We start from the raw sequence: 16,555 nt of genomic DNA, 5'->3' as shown, positions 1-16,555 counted from the left end.
TGGTTCCCCATTTCGTGTTTGGTTCACGGATTTTCTTCCAGTTTCTGCATCTTTCGTGTTATGTGTGAAGGGGCCCTAAAGGTTAACACGCTGTTTCAAACATCATTGGGCTTTTGTCATGTGCATGAGGAAACGTAAATGCAAAACTGGACACTTTGAAGTTGTGAAATTACATTTTACATGAGTATAGAAAATATGTTTAATGGAAACATGTATTTAAAAAACACAAATATGGGAATATTTAGCAGAAATTTACCATCTAGTGCAATGCCGACTAATGGAATTACAGGTTAGTACCGTTATAGGGAATTTGATGATCAATGCTCGGATGTTAATAAGTCCAAAAGTGATGCCACTGCTGTTTATGGAAAGCAGAACATTGCTGTCAGTTAAGGACATCAATTTTACAACTGTCAGATTCCTCTCTCTGAAGGTTTTAAATCTGTGCCCCCAGACAAACAATACTGCAGTTTGCCAGTGCGTTTGTGCTGGTTTCAGATCCAGTTTGGGTGAGTGTTACTCTTGCTACTGGACTAAAACCAGTCAGTCTGACTGAGGGCGGAGCTGAGCCAACTTACCTACATGTGTACACAGCAGAGCCAGTTTGTGGACAGCTGTGGAGGATTCATCGCACCTTAAAACCAGTGGACAGTGAGTGTATTTTAACGCCTTCCAGCATGCATTCTGGAGTCTTATGGACTACTAATACCTTTCAGTTTCTGGGGGGGCTCTGCCCCCACCAGACCACCTGCCACTTTAAACATTTTTTTAAATATTAATTTAAAAAAATGCCCTAAATTAATATTCAAAGTTGTCAGGTAGGTGACAGTAGGGCTGTACAATATGGCCACGTTATTGTATGTCAGTATTATCATATCAATATGATATATGATATGACTATGATTTCACACAAAGTGCAGCAACAGTGAAAATTAAACATTCTTAAAGAAAACAGTAATAATACCACACTCATTTTTCACTCATCATAAGGTTAGGATACAGTGCCCTCCAAAAGTATTGAAACACTTTTAATTTGTTTATGCCATTTCAAATACAAGCAATACAAAAAATACAAAGAATAAAAATTTCTAAAATTATCTTCCTCAAATTCTGAAAGCAAATCTCTAAAACCTGATAATACCTGTAAATAACTGTTGTGATGTCGTCTGTGTATGTGGTTTTTATTAATTTGTCATTTGTGTATGTGTTTTCCAGCGGCTTGTCTGAGTCCTTATGTGTTCTGCATTTCTACTGGTCTCTGTGTGTATTCGGACACACCCCCTGAGCTGTCAGTTGTGTCTGTGGGTTTTGTCTCAGTCCTCCCTGTTCAACTCAGGAAGTGTTTGACATTTGACATTTCCTGTTTCACTGTGTACTCAAAATGGCACTTCCTGTTTGGGACTCCCTGTACCATGAGTGAGCTTCATGCCGCTGCGCATCGCTTTGCTCGTATGATATGTCACAGCCCTAAAAATTTAATTTCAAAAAGGTCATTCACACTTTCAGAGTCAGACAAACTCAACCACACAATTATGGTCAATTTAAAGTCACCAGTTCACCTTAACCTGCATGTCTTTGGAAGTGGGAGGAAGCCGGAGCACCCAGAGGGAGCAGCAGACACCAGAAGAACATGCAAACTCCTCACCGAAAGGACCAAGTTATATCTCAGCCCAGATCTTCTCACTGTAAAACAACAGCTTTAATCACTAAGCCACTGCTTCTATAATAATTTGAATATAAGTTTAAAAGCACCACATTTTAAAACAAATACACTGTAGTAAGCCCTTTCGGCTTCTCCCTTGTTTTATGCCGGGTCACCACAGAAAGTCCAAGGTGGACCTGCATGTTGATTTGGTCACACGTTTTACATTACATGGAGAATGGGTAGGGAAGGCCTTGAACCAGAAACCGTCCACACTGAAAGCAAGCACATTAACCAATAGGGCACCACTGACTTGTTGTTGACTGAGTTTCAGTCAGGTTTTAGAATTCATCATAGTACAGAAACAGCATTAGTGAAGGTTACAAATGATTTTCTTATGGCCTCAGACAGTGGACTCATCTCTGTGCTTGTTCTGTTAGACCTCAGTGCTGCTTTTGATACTGTTGACCATAAAATTTTATTACAGAGATTAGAGCATGCCATAGGTATTAAAGGCACTGCGCTGCGGTGGTTTGAATCATATTTATCTAATAGATTACAATTTGTTCATGTAAATGGGGAATCTTCTTCACAGACTAAGGTTAATTATGGAGTTCCACAAGGTTCTGTGCTAGAACCAATTTTATTCACTTTATACATGCTTCCCTTAGGCAGTATTATTAGACGGCATTGCTTAAATTTTCATTGTTACGCAGATGATACTCAGCTTTATCTATCCATGAAGCCAGAGGACACACACCAATTAGCTAAACTGCAGGATTGTCTTACAGACATAAAGACATGGATGACCTCTAATTTCCTGCTTTTAAACTCAGATAAAACTGAAGTTATTGTACTTGGCCCCACAAATCTTAGAAACATGGTGTCTAACCAGATCCTTACTCTGGATGGCATTACCCTGACCTCTAGTAATACTGTGAGAAATCTTGGAGTCATTTTTGATCAGGATATGTCATTCAAAGCGCATATTAAACAATATGTAGGACTGCTTTTTTGCATTTACGCAATATCTCTAAAATCAGAAAGGTCTTGTCTCAGAGTGATGCTGAAAAACTAATTCATGCATTTATTTCCTCTAGGCTGGACTATTGTAAATCATTATTATCAGGTTGTCCTAAAAGTTCCCTGAAAAGCCTTCAGTTAATTCAAAATGCTGCAGCTAGAGTACTAACGGGGACTAGAAGGAGAGAGCATATCTCACCCATGTTGGCCTCTCTTCATTGGCTTCCTGTTAATTCTAGAATAGAATTTAAAATTCTTCTTCTTACTTATAAGGTTTTGAATAATCAGGTCCCATCTTATCTTAGGGACCTCATAGTACCATATCACCCCAATAGAGCGCTTTGCTCTCAGACTGCAGGCTTACTTGTAGTTCCTAGGGTTTGTAAGAGTAGAATGGGAGGCAGAGCCTTCAGCTTTCAGGCTCCTCTCCTGTGGAACCAGCTCCCAATTCGGATCAGGGAGACAGACACCCTCTCTACTTTTAAGATTAGGCTTAAAACTTTCCTTTTTGCTAAAGCTTATAGTTAGGGCTGGATCAGGTGACCCTGAACCATCCCTTAGTTATGCTGCTATAGACTTAGACTGCTGGGGGGTTCCCATGATGCACTGAGTGTTTCTTTCTCTTTTTGCTCTGTATGCACCACTCTGCATTTAATCATTAGTGATTGATCTCTGCTCCCCTCCACAGCATGTCTTTTTCCTGGTTCTCTCCCTCAGCCCCAACCAGTCCTAGCAGAAGACTGCCCCTCCCTGAGCCTGGTTCTGCTGGAGGTTTCTTCCTGTTAAAAGGGAGTTTTTCCTTCCCACTGTCGCCAAGTGCTTGCTCACAGGGGGTCGTTTTGACCGTTGGGGTTTTTACGTAATTATTGTATGGCCTTGCCTTACAATATAAAGCGCCTTGGGGCAACTGTTTGTTGTGATTTGGCGCTATATAAATAAAATTGATTGATTGATTGATTGTCCCACTATGCAAAGGACAGGGTGATCTTCTGGATTACAATGACGACAGTGGTTTTATTAGTGCTTTCTGTAACAGGAAAGTTGCTTGGAAGGATTATTCTGAAAAAAAAAAATATATTTTAAGTTACATGTATCAGGTTTGATGGACAGAGACATCTGGACACAAATGCTGGACTCGACTGCACAACTCTGGTTTTTAAGATTGTTTACTGAGTGAATCAGCGGGGTGTTATGTGCCGACGCGGGTTGAGGAGCGGACCTGCGTCTGACTGAACCCAGCGCTAAATAACCAGAAAGCGGTTCCAGAAAAAACAAAACAATTTTATTTTCCCCTTCTTGTGCAATACTCAGTGTACAACAAAAAGTGCGTTTATCTGGCGGAGTGAAGGACGGCGCGCTCTCCAGCGCCCAAAAGGATCGAAGCCCGGCGCTTCTGGACTCACGTTCACCGCCAAACACCCCCCAGGTGGACACGACAAACCGACGCTGTGAAGGATAGAAAAGGTGAGGTAAGTCTGCAGCTACAACTACACTCAACAAAAATATAAACGCAACACTTTTGGTTTTGCTCCCATTTTGTATGAGATGAACTCAAAGATCTAAAACTTTTTCCACATACACAATATCACCATTTCCCTCAAATATTGTTCACAAACCAGTCTAAATCTGTGATAGTGAGCACTTCTCCTTTGCTGAGATAATCCATCCCACCTCACAGGTGTGCCATACCAAGATGCTGATTAGACACCATGATTAGTGCACAGGTGTGCCTTAGACTGTCCACAATAAAAGGCCACAATGAAAGGTGCAGTTTTATCACACAGCACAATGCCACAGATGTCGCAAGATTTGAGGGAGCGTGCAATTGGCATGCTGACAGCAGGAATGTCAACCAGAGCTGTTGCTTGTGTATTGAATGTTCATTTCTCTACCATAAGCCGTCTCCAAAGGCATTTCAGAGAATTTGGCAGTACATCCAACCAGCCTCACAACCGCAGACCACGTGTAACCACACCAGCCCAGGACCTCCACATCCAGCATGTTCACCTCCAAGATCGTCTGAGACCAGCCACTCGGACAGCTGCTGGAACAATCGGTTTGCATAACCAAAGAATTTCTGCACAAACTGTCAGAAACTGTCTCAGGGAAGCTCATCTGCATGCTCGTCGTCCACATCAGGGTCTCGACCTGACTCCAGTTCGTCGTCGTAACCGATTTGAGTGGGCAAATGCTCACATTCGCTGCCATTTGGCACGTTGGAGAGGTGTTCTCTTCACGGATGATGCGAAGGAGATGTGTTGCACTGCATGAGGCAAATGGTGGTCACACCAGATACTGACTGGTATCCCCCCAATAAAACAAAACTGCACCTTTCAGAGTGGCCTTTTATTGTGGACAGTCTAAGGCACACCTGTGCACTAATCATGGTGTCTAATCAGCATCTTGGTATGGCACACCTGTGAGGTGGGATGGATTATCTCAGCAAAGGAGAAGTGCTCACTATCACAGATTTAGAATGGTTTGTGAACAATATTTGAGGGAAATGGTGATATTGTGTATGTGGAAAAAGTTTTAGATCTTTGAGTTAATCTCATACAAAATGGGAGCAAAATCAAAAGTGTTGCGTTTATATTTTTGTTGAGTATAATATCCTTCAAAGGCACACACTATCAGCAACACATTCAGGTCTGAATTTAAGCTTTATGTAAATGAGCAGCTTCTCACAACAGGTGGAGGATCATCAGTCCGCATGCCACAGCCGTGAGAAGCGAGCTGCACAATTCTCATCAATGTTCAAATATACTGCATAACAAAATACCAAATTACTATTAACACTTATTCAGACAATCAATCACCTCTGATGTGTGCTGACAGCATGTGTCCCTCACCCGTCCTCCTTCACAGGCACGATGTGTCAAACCCAGGCGCGGTCCTCAGCGTCTCACAAACAAACATCACAAGGTCGAGTTCCCGGCAATTCTACTTGAATCACTCATGGCTTAAATGCAGAACGCCATCTCATTATCTGCCTCAGCTGAAAGTCTTTAAGGTTGCATGTGAGCATCATCCACAGGTGCTGCATATCACGCTGATGAGGATGAAGGACTCTTCTGCCAGCACCTTCTCCACAGACAAAAAACCAGTTTGCATACCACCTGGAGAGCAAAGAAAAGAAAAGAACACCAAAATGTCCAGCCAACCCCCCCCAACACACAACACGGGGTCCAGTACATAGAAAGGCAGTCCAAAATCAGCAAACAAATCAGAATCATTAGGGATTAGGCAAGGTCAGAAAAACAGGCAGGTGGTGAAAACACAACGTGGAGGCAGGACTAGAAAATGCAGAAACGAAGGCACAAGACACACCAATCTGGCGGAGAACTAGTGCAACCAGTGAAGCTTAAATAGACCCCGGTGATGAGCTACAGATTAGAAACAGGTGTGTGGAAAGCTCCAGAACAGGGTGTGGCCCAGACAGAGTGCACCGCCCACCACCAAGCACCAAGAGAGACAGATAAGACAGATATGCTGCAGCTAGAGTGCTGACGGGGACTAGAAGGAGAGAGCATATCTCACCCATATTGGCCTCTCTTCATTGGCTTCCTGTTAATTCTAGAATAGAATTTAAAATTCTTCTTCTTACTTATAAGGTTTTGAATAATCAGGTCCCATCTTATCTTAGGGACCTCGTAGTACCATATCACCCCAATAGAGCGCTTCGCTCTCAGACTGCAGGCTTACTTGTAGTTCCTAGGGTTTGTAAGAGTAGAATGGGAGGCAGAGCCTTCAGCTTTCCGGCTCCTCTCCTGTGGAACCAGCTCCCAATTCAGATCAGGGAGACAGACACCCTCTCTACTTTAAGATTAGGCTTAAAACTTTCCTTTTTGCTAAAGCTTATAGTTAGGGCTGGATCAGGTGACCCTGAACCATCCCTTAGTTATGCTGCTATAGACGTAGACTGCTGGGGGGTTCCCATGATGCACTGTTTCTTTCTCTTTTGCTCTGTATGCACCACTCTGCATTTAATCATTAGTGATTGATCTCTGCTCCCCTCCACAGCATGTCTTTTTCCTGGTTCTCTCCCTCAGCCCCAACCAGTCCCAGCAGAAGACTGCCCCTCCCTGAGCCTGGTTCTGCTGGAGGTTTCTTCCTGTTAAAGGGAGTTTTTCCTTCCCACTGTAGCCAAGTGCTTGCTCACAGGGGGTCGTTTTGACCGTTGGGGTTTTACATCATTATTGTATGGCCTTGCCTTACAATATAAAGCGCCTTGGGGCAACTGTTTGTTGTGATTTGGCGCTATATAAAAAAAAATTGATTGATTGATTGATAAGAGAGATAGGGAAAGACAAAGCCCAAGCAGGAAAAACCCAGCAAGAGAAATCACACACTGAAAAAAACAATCAAAACTAAACTAAGCAAAACTAAACAGAACAAAGCATCACACCAAAGCACAGATCATGACAACATGCTACTCAGGTAACAGAAAAGTGGCTTCACACTCAAGAAGTCAACCACTGACTGTGCAATGCCTCATGTACATATTGAATGTTGGCAGTGGTTCTGTGCACCTTCTGTTGATTTTCACAAAGTGTTTAATTCAGTGGCTGCTCTCTGGGACATCCTGAGGATTTGTGAAATCCCCAAATGTTGTTGCACGTCATAGCCAGCACTATGAGTGTTGTGCAGAGTGGGTGGATAGAATGTTTTTACTGTAAATAATGGAGTTCATCAGAAATGAGTCCTGGGTCTTACACTGTTTGCCTGGACTGGGTGTTGGTAGGGTTGTGGAAAACAGTGTCTTAGGTGCCTTTGTGGATTCGGAAAATTTGCTGACCTATTGACTTTGCAGTAATTGTTGTAATCTTTGTGGAATCAACAGAGTGAGGAATATGAATTGAATTGCTTGGGTTTGCAATTCCAGGATGCAAGATCAAGACAAAGATCTAGACTTTCGTTGACTCACTGTAAGGGAACATTAACTGTAATATTTTGCCAGGTGCTGCAATTCTTGGGACATGATCCAGCACACAGGACCCTCTGTGTTTACATCCATGCTCCCAGACATGAAAACTGACCTGATGTGTGGGTGTGGAAACATGACATCATGGGCAAACCCATCAGCCATTTACACCACCTGACTTGTAGTGCCATTAACAGATAATAAAAACAAAACTATTTGACCTGCTTGGTGTGGTGTCCTGTCACCACGACCCAGACCTGAAACAGTTTGAGGTTAGTCCATAGGTTGTCATTTAGACACATGCACAGCATATATGTTATGGTACTGGTCTTTCTGGTTGTTTGTTTTTAGATCTGAGCCTTTATTTTCCTGACAGCACCCACCTGAGCATTGCTTTAATCCACCTTTCCTTGTGTGCACCTTAAATGTGTTTGTGGGGATGCACTTTGTGTCATGTTTGTGTCATCACAGACTATGAAAACAATAGTGTAAATAACACTGTAATATGTAAATAACATGCTCCTTTCCAAGTACACGACCAACAGACTGAAAAACTCCTTTGTCTCTCAGGCCATCAGACTGAACACTTGGGGAGAGGAGAAGTAACGGGAAGACAGAGAACGGGAAGGAGAGGAACAGTAGTAGCCAGTAAACCAGTAGCGAGCAGTATTTCTGGTATTTATTTATTTACTTATTTTGCAAATTGTTTTTTTTTCTCTATTTTCACTTTTGATGCTCTGTGTGCTTCTTACCCTTTGTGCAATGCTGCCAGAACTTCAGTTTCCCTGAATGAGTCTTCCCAAGGGATTAATAAAATTCTATCTAATCTAATATAAACTTGTATTACAGACTATTGTACGACAGGACACTGCCATGAAGATATGCAGTACAAGATGCACAAATGCGCATTGAGCAAAGGTAAAAGAAATCCATAAGGACAAACACATGTATAAAACCCTTAATTAGGCAAAACGATAGCAAAACAGTGCTACAACAAAGCAGAACAGTCCTCAGAAGACAGTCAAGCAAAGCAACAGCTACAAGCAAGATCTGGGGACGTAAGAAGAACACATTAGGCTGCATAAGTGCTACTGACAGTATATAAATGAAGCAGCAGGACCTTCGTGGCCGGGATGACGGTGGGGGATCGAACCCACGCGGCTCGCACCAAAAGACCGTTCTTCTACCAGGTCAGCCAAAGGGGAACTCCCCGTTAGCCAAGCTAGCAGGAACATCTTTTCAATTGGGACCCGGAACTTTCATCCCGCTACATAAATAAAGGAATAGCATCTGCAACAGCTACTTTTATCCAAGCTCAGGGTCGGTGCACTTCTAGAACTCTGGTAGCAGGAGATTCATACGCCACCTTATAGAAAACAAGCTCATTCTAACAGAAGCTAGAAGCAGCTGATGCATGGATCATGTAACATAGAGGTAAGCAGCAGCACAGAAACATGAACATGGAACAGTGTCAGGCCCTCATGGGAAACAGAAAACAGTACAATCACCTTAACAATTTGTGCAGATATCAGGACAGAAACTGGCATACGTAAATATATTTTTTGAGTTCCTTTTTTTATTTTAAATTTCTTATTTACGTAGGTGCACCAAACTTGTGGCATCATATTCAAGAAGACGTGAGGCTGTAATTGCCGCCAAGTTGCAACAACAAAGTATTGAGCAGACATGGGGTCAAATACTTTGCATTGTATTTAAATACAAATACAAATACTTTAGATTTTCAAATTCCAAATACAAATACAAATACTTTATATTTTGAGTATTTCAAATACAAATACAAATACTTTCTATGAACTATAAACAACAAATCAACACAAAAACTGATAAGCCGGTGACAATTTATTGTGAAAATATCATGACCAAATACTTTTGATAAGTAAAGGACTGAATGTTTTATCACAAATTCACTATTATAATATCACAGGCAATAATCAAACTATCACAATCTTTATTCCTCACGGTGTCACAGAGATTCCCAAGTTTGAAAAGTATTTGTAAAATGTATTTAAGTATTTTCAAATACAAATACTTTTGTATTTGGCCCCATGTCTGTGAGCAACTGGTATGAATACTTACGTATGTGTGATTTCTTAGTTTGTTTGTTTTTTAAGAAATTTGCAAAAAACAAAACCTTTCATGTTGTCATTATGGGGTGTTGTGAGTAGAATTTTGTGGGGGAAAATGAATTCATTTTATTTTGGAATAAGTGTGTAACATAACAAAATGTGGAAAAAGTGAATACTTTCTGGATGCACTGTAACTCTCAGTTGAGCTATCTTTGCTTTTTGAATGACCTGTGCTTTAATTGCAGCAATTAAGTAAGCAAAACTGAAAGCAAACAGTTTTCCATTTAATTCAAGTAAATGTTTCTTGCCTTGTCTTGATAAGAAGCTTTGTCTTTATATAGGATTATACAAGATGAACATATGTCCATCCATCCATTTTCTAAACCCGCTTATTGTAGTTAAAGGTCACGGTGGTCACTGAACCAGAGACGGGGTACAGCCTGCACAGGCCACCAATCTATGGCAGAGCGGGCAACTCAACCTGTAAAGTTGAGATCAACATCCAAAACTTGTAAGAGCTCTTTATGTTAAAGAGAGGTAGCAAGTGGACATAACTAAATGTGCTGCAATGTTTTAAAGTGTAGATGTAGAAATTTGGCATCAATTTGCAGTGTGATGATTCTATGGTGACAAGTACATCTCGCCAATATAATAATTACTAATTAATAAATTATTGTAAAAGGCACAATACTACTACTACTACTACTAATAATAATAATAATAATAGTAAAAAGAAGAAGAAGAATTTTATTTTAAACATAAAGGCAACAGCAATGCATTGAGACAAGATGACAATGACACCAAGGAAATATGGGTAATAGAGGCAATTTTAAAAAAAAAAAAGTAAAGCTTTAAGATACCTATTTAATTGACATTTTGTGTGAAGTGTATATAATTTAAGAAATCTCAGACATTAAAATAGGTTTTATGTAAAAATAAAAAGTAATTTACAATTTACTAATTTATAAGTTTAACACTTAAAATAATAGTTGGCTTATTAATGACTACTTTCACAGAGTTTTGTATCCAATTAAAATAAAACTGAATACTACTTGGGGAGTGGGGGGGGGGGGGGGGGGGGGTGTAGCTGTTTCAGTTTAACTAGATTTTATTTTTAACACAATGGAGGTCACATTGGAGTCTCTCCTGTACTAACAAGAAGGACTTCATTTTTTTTCAATAAAGTATATGAAAAAAAAAACCCTATAGTATCAGTATTAGCATTATTATTGGCCAAAATAAATTTGAAAATATTTGCATATCAAATATTGACAAAATCCAATATTGTGCATCCCTAAAACAAAACACACAGAAGGAATAGTTATTATGTGTACAGTATAATGATGTTCTGATAAAGTTCCATTTTATATGTCCAATTGACAAGATGGACATAAAGCTTCATGTTCAGATTTGGAATTAACTTAGTAAAATTCTGCCTACTGTTTGTTGTGCACACCTCTGATCATCACAACAGACAGATCCAGTAAGTTTCAGAAAGATCAACAGGAGCTGGAAAATAATGAACCAACTGCTGGACTTTATACATGCTTCCCTTAGGCAGTATTATTAGACGGTATTGCTTAAATTTTCATTGTTACGCAGATGATACCCAGCTTTATCTATCCATGAAGCCAGAGGACACACACCAATTAGCTAAACTGCAGGATTGTCTTACAGACATAAAGACATGGATGACCTCTAATTTCCTGCTTTTAAACTCAGATAAAACTGAAGTTATTGTACTTGGCCCCACAAATCTTAGAAACATGGTGTCTAACCAGATCCTTACTCTGGATGGCATTACCCTGACCTCTAGTAATACTGTGAGAAATCTTGGAGTCATTTTTGATCAGGATATGTCATTCAAAGCGCATATTAAACAAATATGTAGGACTGCTTTTTTGCATTTACGCAATATCTCTAAAATCAGAAAGGTCTTGTCTCAGAGTGATGCTGAAAAACTAATTCATGCATTTATTTCCTCTAGGCTGGACTATTGAAATTCATTATTATCAGGTTGTCCTAAAAGTTCCCTAAAAAGCCTTCAGTTAATTCAAAATGCTGCAGCTAGAGTACTGACGGGGACTAGAAGGAGAGAGCATATCTCACCCATATTGGCCTCTCTTCATTGGCTTCCTGTTAATTCTAGAATAGAATTTAAAATTCTTCTTCTTACTTATAAGGTTTTGAATAATCAGGTCCCATCTTATCGTAGGGACCTCATAGTACCATATCACCCCAATAGAGCGCTTCGCTCTCAGACTGCAGGCTTACTTGTAGTTCCTAGGGTTTGTAAGAGTAGAATGGGAGGCAGAGCCTTCAGCTTTCGGGCTCCTCTCCTGTGGAACCAGCTCCCAATTCAGATCAGGGAGACAGACACCCTCTCTACTTTTAAGATTAGGCTTAAAACTTTCCTTTTTGCTAAAGCTTATAGTTAGGGCTGGATCAGGTGACCCTGAACCATCCCTTAGTTATGCTGCTATAGACGTAGACTGCTGGCGGGTTCCCATGATGCACTGTTTCTTTCTCTTTTTGCTCTGTATGCACCACTCTGCATTTAATCATTAGTGATCGATCTCTGCTCCCCTCCACAGCATGTCTTTTTCCTGGTTCTCTCCCTCAGCCCCAACCAGTCCCAGCAGAAGACTGCCCCTCCCTGAGCCTGGTTCTGCTGGAGGTTTCTTCCTGTTAAAAGGGAGTTTTTCCTTCCCACTGTAGCCAAGTGCTTGCTCACAGGGGGTCGTTTTGACCGTTGGGGTTTTACATAATTATTGTATGGCCTTGCCTTACAATATAAAGCGCCTTGGGGCAACTGTTTGTTGTGATTTGGTGCTATATATAAAAAATTGATTGATTGATTGATTGAATGACCCAACCGGCTGTTCAGCTGCAAATCAACCTCTTACAGCCCCTTTGAGCCAGTGTGAGCAGCCCAACAGTGTGTTTATAGAAAGCAAACCAGCACATGTTTGAGTGTGGGTGTTAAAATTGTTGAATAATGGTGCAATAGGTTGTTGAGGTCCTTGGAGTAGCAGTAATGGGTGGCCAGCAAAAGAGAATACAATATGCCTGATGAAGAGGCCTTTTATACCGCCTGCCACATTCACTGCTCAAGTGCTGCCGACCTTTTATCAACCATCCAAAAATATGCAAAGAAAGACAGGCAAGCTACAACAAGGCATGCACCATCCTGCAGTACCCCACAAACACAAGGTCCCTGAAGGGCACCTCAGGAAACTGCAGAAATTACATCTGCACCAGTCTAACACCTGCCAGTCAGTCATATTACCCATGTATGTTTAGGCCTGAAATGTTTATGCTGGTTTGACAGTTTGGAATGTGTGTGAGTCCATGGGCCAAGCAGGTATTCAGTACCACTTAACATGACCAAACAACACTTAGAATCCAGCCTCAGTGTATCATGGCCTACACAAAAATGTATGATAACCATCCCAGGGTGGCAGCTGTAGCCAGGTAGGGGTCAATGAAGAATTACACAGAGGTCAAAATTTAAAAATGCTCCAATCAGGTTGAAAACTATATCACATTATTTGTCTGATCATAACAATTCCAAAAATGTATAATTTGGACTATCTATGATGGAGTGTTCTGGAGTTATGGGATAAAAACAGCAAAAATGGTGACAAAGGTCATTTTCAGTTTGTATAGGGGTCAAAAGTTAAAGTTGCTCCAATTTCAGTAAAAAATTATGCAAATTATTGTTTGGGTTAATAGGGTTCTAATAAGGAATAGTTTGCCCCATCTGTCATGCTTAGTTATCACATTACAAGGTAACATATGTCACGTGTCATAGAATCCAAAGGACGTCGACCTTGCTTGACCTTTACTTTGGAGACCAAACATTCAGCACAGTCAAAACTATTCCATTTATTAATCCTTTTATTTTAACCAATAATTTTCATCTTTTTTTTTTACTGAAATTGGAGCAACTTTAACTTTTGACCCCCGTGCAAACTTAAATTGCCCTTTGTCACCATTTTTGCTATTTTTACCCCATAACTCCAGAACACTCCATCATAGATAGTCCAAACTATACATTTTTGGAATTGGTATGATCAGACAAATAATGAGATACAGTATTCAACGTGATTGGAGTATTTTTAAATGTTGACCTCTGTGTAATTCTTCATTGACCCCTACCTGGCTACAGCTGCCACCCTGGGATGACTATCACACATTTTTGTGTAGGCCATGATACACTGAGGCTGGATTCTAAGTGTCTTTTGGTCAGCTTAAGTAGTACCAATTAGGTCAAAATTGATGACTGGTTCCTGGACTATTGGTTCCATAGTTGGATTAGGATCCTCAGTGCAGAATTCTGATAGTTGTAGCGTGGAGATCATTCACGTTGTTTGAGTGATGGGTGTAGTTGTGGTATCAGATGATTTTAGAATAGAAAACCTGTTGAGTGAATGCCTAATTTGTGAAATGAAAGAGTAATTTTCACATGTTTGCATGCGTTTAGATGTTTATGAGCTCACTGAACAGCCTCCATCCCTTCTATTCATTCAAAGACGGGCTAAAATACATTTTAAAAAAGCTTTGAGTGAAGCATAACACAGCTGCTGTTCCCCTCGCTGTGCTAGCATACGTAAGCGGTATTTATTTCTCATTGTGAGGATATCAAGCTCATTCAAAATCTACACCCCTTCCCAAGGGAGGCAGATTGGCAGTCGAGTGCGGCGCTGTTTTCATCAAGCTTTCAAGCCGGTGGAGCGCGGCACAGCTGTTGGCACTCAAGTACCTTTTTGAGAGACTCTTCTTCAGCATGTGTCAAGTTTTTCAATTGGTTTCAGCTTCCAAGGGTAATGGGTGAGAATAACAGCAGAGAATTGCAACTTTGGTTGTGACGCTTTATAGCAGTGAGTGATGTACAGTAAGTGTGCCTCTTCAATTATTTACCACTACAAAAGGTTTTGTTGTCATGATCCATTGTTCGTCAGTAATAGATATGTCAGGGTTAGAGGAGTAGATTCAAGAGAAAATGCTCAGGAGTTGACTTATCGAGGTGTAGGACACAGGTCTGGGTCATAAAGCCTGACACATGGAATGTAATGGATCCACGGATATGAATCACAGAAAAGCATAGTCTATAACTGTAACAAACTGGTGTGTGAAAATCACCGTTTTCCACAAATGTGTTTGCTGATGTAACTAGTGCAGTGCCCATAGGAAGTTTGTATTCCTATAAACAATTGGGAGCTCAAGTAGATTTTTGGATGGACGGCCATATGAGGCTGTGTTTGAAGGTGGGATGCACAAAGAGGTGTACTTACTCTTACATAGTTTTAACAAAGTGTACATTTGTTAAGATATGGTTGACGTTGAAATACAAAGAGACATGCAAATATATACAACCCCAAATCCAATGAAGTTGGGACGTTGTGTAAAATTAAATAAAAACAGAATACAATGATTTTCAAATCCTATTCAACCTATATTCAGTTGAATACACTACAAAGACAAGATATTTAATATTCAAACTGATAAACTTTATTGTTGAGGACACTAATTGTTGAAGCTTTGTAGGTGGAATTCTTTCCCATTCTTACTTGATGTACGATTCAGTTGTTCAACAGTCCAGGGTCTCCATTGTCATATTTTGCGCTTCATAATGCCCACACATTTTCATTGGGCGACAGGTCTGGATTGCAGGCCAGTCTAGTACCCGCACTCTTTTACTATGAAGCTACGCTGTTGTAACACATGCAGAATGTGGCTTGGCATTGTCTTGCTGAAATAAGTAGGGACGTCCCTGAAAAAGACGTTGCTTGGATGGCAGCATGTGTTGGTCTGAAACCTGGATGTACCTTTCAGCATTGATGGTGCCATTACAGATGTGCAAGTTGCCCATGTTATGGGCACTAACACACCCCCATACCATTACAGATGCTGGCTTTTGAATTTTGCTCTGGTAACAATCTGGATGGTCTTTTTCCTCTTTTGTCCGGAGGATACAACGTCCATGATTTCCAAAAATATTTGAAATGTGGACTCATCAGACCACAGCACACTTTTCCACTTTTTCGTCTGTCTATTTCAAATGAGCTCGGGCCCACAGAAGGCGGCGGCGTTTCTGGATGGTGTTGATGTATGGCTTACTCTTTGCATGGCAGAGTTTTAACTTGCACTTGTAGATGTAGCGACGAACTGTGTTAACTGACAATGGTTTTCTGAAGTGTTCCTGAGCCCATGCGGTAAGATCCTTTACACAATGATGTCAGTTTTTAATGCAGTGCCGCCTGAGGGATCGAAGGTCATGGGCATTCATTGTTGGTTTTCAACCTTGCCGCTTATGTGTAGAAAGTTCTCCAGATTCTCTGAATCTTCTGATTATATTATTGACTGTAGATGATGGAATCCCTAAATTCCTTGCAATTGAACGTTGAGAAACATTGTTCTTAAACTGTTGGACTATTTGTTTCACGTAGTTGTTCACAAAGTGGTGATCCTCGCCCCATCATTGCTGAACAGCTTCATTTTGGAATAAGGTGCTGTGGACTGATGAAACTAAAATTGAGTTATTTGGACATAAGGGGTGATATGCATGGCTGGAAAAAAAAAAACAGCATTCCAAGAAAAACACTTGCTACCTATAGTAAAATTTGGAGGCGGTTCCATCATGCTGTGTGGCCAGTGCAGGTACTGGGAATCTTGTTAAAGTTGAGGGTCACATGGATTCTAGTCAATATCAGCAGATTCTGAGAACAATGTTCATGAATCAATAACAAAGCTGAAGTTGCACCGGGCTGGATCTTTCAACAAGACAACGACCCTAAACACTGCTCAAAATCTACTAAGGCATTCATAGTCCAGCTGCTTAACTCCAATATGTATAAGAATCGTTCAGTTTGTGATAAA

The 16,555-nt window shown here is 40.6% G+C and overlaps 1 long non-coding RNA gene across 1 annotated transcript; it reads left to right on the top strand.

Moving 5' to 3' along the window:
- The first annotated feature begins 333 nt into the window (after nucleotides 1-333).
- On the top strand, nucleotides 334-15,452 carry LOC117503446. The gene is made up of 3 exons (XR_004558569.1): nucleotides 334-444; nucleotides 3,848-3,851; nucleotides 15,442-15,452. It is a non-coding gene; the product is annotated as an uncharacterized LOC117503446 (long non-coding RNA).
- Nucleotides 15,453-16,555: the final 1,103 nt, after the last annotated feature.

Source organism: Thalassophryne amazonica, chromosome 21 (assembly GCF_902500255.1).
Source record: "Thalassophryne amazonica chromosome 21, fThaAma1.1, whole genome shotgun sequence".
Lineage (NCBI taxonomy): Eukaryota > Metazoa > Chordata > Actinopteri > Batrachoidiformes > Batrachoididae > Thalassophryne > Thalassophryne amazonica.
This window is presented reverse-complemented; position numbering and strand designations above follow the sequence as displayed.